The following is a 3613-nucleotide window of genomic DNA, read 5'->3' as shown; positions in this document are numbered from 1 at the left end:
TAATTTACTAGATCATCTTTCCTATTTATCTCACAAAACAGGCACAGCTTGTGGAGGAGGCATTTCTAAGGACACGTTTCTGTGCCACTCCTCTCTGTGGGTTTAATTTCGTAACTAGACTTTTAATTTTTTTAAAAAAGATAAGAACAAGTCTCGACTCCTTTGGGGAGCTTCTGAATATCATTATAGACATAAGTATATCACTTCAAGATCATCAGTGGAAAGGGAGGAGTGACATATTATTATCTTCAAAGCTTCCTGGGAACCTATTAGATGCTAATCACAAAACAGGGATATTCCAGAAAGCAAACACCATCCTTGACACCTCTCAGACTTGAGACTCCTTCTTCCCTGGGCTCCCGTCAACATCTCTGCTGGAGGTAAGAGAGAATCAAGCCCCTCCGCAGAGAATGGACCCTCTGAGTGCTCCATGGCCTGCTATGGCCTGATCTGTCTGTGACTGAGGCCGAAACCCTCCCGTGGTTTGTGTAGTCTTGGGAAAAGGGGTAAAGGAATGAATAGTTGCTGGGCATATAGTGTATCGGGCACTGTATCAGGCCCATTACCCAGGTCATGTCATCATTGAGCTGGGAGGTAATCATTCTCTTCTCATCAAACAGGAAGGGAAACTGAGGCTCGGGAGGTCAAATCAAGTCGCATGGCCAGGAAGAGGCAGAGGGGGAATCTGAACTCCGTTCTACCTGCTCCAAAATGAGTGGATGAATGAATAAAGTCCTCTGGATGCAAAACTGCCTTGTCAGAGGACATCAACAGCCAGAAGGCATAGCCCCAATTAAGCAGAAGCAAACAACCTTCTAAGATTTGTATGAGGTGCTCAGAGTTTGGCTTAAATAACTCAAGAGTTTCCCAAACTCTCCAGTTGATAAGATCTCAGGCAAGTTGCAGAACCTGCTGGGAGCTGGTTTATCCATTTCTAGTCTTGGGGTGGACGAGCTCTTGCTCCTCCCTCCCTTCCAGGAACAGGGCCACAGGAGTTGTAGCTCTGGTCGTGGGCTTTAAAGTCCTTGAAAGATGAGTCCCGGCTTGTAACCATCCCGTAGCCAGACTGGCTACATAATTCATGAGGTGCCTTGTCCAAAAATTAATAAGAATTTCAAGATGGTGACAGCAGAGCATTAGACCAAGCCTAACGCCCTTCTGAGTACAGGTCCTGTGTGACTGTTTAGGCTGCACGCCCATGAGCCAGCCCTACCTGTGGCCATTGATTCGGGAGAACGGGAAGAAGGATCTATAAGGAAATTGGTGAGACATCTTGGGAACACCAAAAATATGACAAATAAATAAATAACCGTCGAGATCAGGTTCTGGTTTCTTGAAACATACGATGTCAGAATAGAAAGCATTTTTTAAATTCATCGAGTGCTACTCTTCGAGTGTGTGGATGAGGAAATGGAGACCCAGACAGAAGCGTGACCTGGGGAGTCGTGGGGTGCCACAGAGAAGGCAGACCTTCTCTAGATCCCATTTAGTCCTCTGTCGTTTTTTCCTCTCCTGGCCCCAGTAAAAAAATAAAATAAAAGGGTTACGTCAACAAGAACCAATGAAATGGGGGAGGAGGCTGTGGCAGTTGAAGAGTTTGAGACAGGAGGAAGAATGGACTAGAAACAAGGGATCTGAGTGAAAATCTGGTCTTGCCCCTGTCCCGCTTTCCAGAATGCCAGTAGCAGGTTTCATACACACCCACCCTGACCCAGGCAGGAGATGAGAATAACTCCCAGGGGCTACCATTTGAGATTCTTCACAATGAGCTGGTGTGAAGCTCCATCCTGTTAGACTGAAGCCCCTAGAGCCCAAGTCTGGCTTATGTGCAAAGAGCTTCGTAGGCTCATAAATGAGGGCTGATGGTCAAGCCCCTCTAGACGTAGGAGACAGCTTCCAACTTGAAAGAAAACAAAACAAACAAATAAATGGGAAAAATAATTGGGAGAAATCCGAGACAACTTCAAACTGACAATCTCCTTGAAAAGAGTAGAGATGACATTGTATCTATGAAATGATAACCAGAAAGCTTTTTTAAAAAATCCTGAAAACAAAGAAAACCTCTGTAAAATTAAATATGTATGAGCCGAAACAAAAATTTAATATGAAAAATAAATTCAGAGAAACTTCCAGAAGATAGAACAAAAGAAGACAAAAAGATGAAAATAATAGAGAAAAGATAAAGCAGGAAGATAAGACTAAGAGATTGAAAGCCAACTACTAGAAATGCCAGGAGAGCCAAGTAGATAGAATTATCCAGTGAATAATACAAGGAAATTTCTGAGAACTAAAGCGTGAGTTTCCAGCTCCAAAGGGCTAGCACAAGGGATGTGCCTAGCGTGGGGAATGAAAAAGACTGAGAGTCAGGTACACCCCTGCGGACGCTTGAACATCCAGGATACAGAGAAGATACTGTAAACTTCTAGAGAGAAAAGGAGGAGAATCGGAATTGAAGGACTTCTCAACACGTTGGAACCTAGTGTACAATGGACTGATGCCTTCCATATTCTAATTTATATCCTACATTTCTATATCCAGCCAAACCGTCCATCGAATGAGGATGGAATGAGAGATTTTCAGACATGCAGGAACTAAAGCCATTGACTTCCCTTGTAGCCTTCCCTTGTACCTTTAGCGAACTACTGGTGGTCATAATCCAATGAAACAGGGGACTAAAACAAGAAAGGAACATGTGGAATCCAGGAAGCAAGGGATCCAGAGTATAAGAGGCAGTGTGGATCCCCACATTTCCAGATGACACCTGTACGGCCTCCAGTCTGCACAACATGGAAGGAAGGCTCTGAGAGGGACGTCTCTAGGAATAAGATGAATATGATGTATTTGAGATTATGGAAAACATTATTGATAGAATCAAGGCAGACTTTGTTGGGACATTAGGAAAAAATAATGATATAGAATAATAATGGTAGACACGTAGAAAATCAGGCACATGGGGAAAAAAGGAGGAAATGAGTAACTCCAGGAAAAGTGATAGACTGAATGACGAAGTTGTTACGGGCACAGTATTCACGTGGTTCTTTAGTGAATGACATTTGCGCAATCATAACAAAATATGTCCTGACTGTCAGTATAACTCAGTAGTTTTATAACTACTGAGGGGAATAGAGGGAAGGGGAAGTAGGGAGGTAGGGATGATCTGAGTCCTTATTTATCATGTGAGGACTCAGAAGTAGTGTCACAAAATGTAAATTAATACATTAAGGAATAGCCCTGTGGTTTTAAATATCATCTCTAAGACTTCCAAGTTTACAATAATGAGGGAAAGATGTTCTCACTTCATTTTTTCTCTCAAAAAAAACCCTCAAAACAAGAGAAACCGAAACATAAACTCTATCCTTGACGCTAGCAGACATCACAATTCTGAACCATTAAATGTGAAGCTACTGAGTGACTAGAAGAATAACAAAAAAGTGAGCGAAGGTGAATCGAAATGCCAATAGAAGTCTCATTTCTTGGCAATGAAATTTGGCAATTTCAAATGTACATGATGATTTTTGACATATGTATATAGTAGTACAACCACTACCCAAAAAAGTGATTTAGAGCATTGCAGTCCATCCCTACCCTCAGTCACTGACCCCCTAGCAACCGC

This window comes from Pteropus vampyrus, unplaced genomic scaffold (assembly GCF_000151845.1).
Source record: "Pteropus vampyrus isolate Shadow unplaced genomic scaffold, Pvam_2.0 Scaffold105, whole genome shotgun sequence".
NCBI lineage: Eukaryota > Metazoa > Chordata > Mammalia > Chiroptera > Pteropodidae > Pteropus > Pteropus vampyrus.
The sequence above is the reverse complement of the archived record's forward strand: the minus strand, read 5'-3'. Positions refer to the sequence as shown.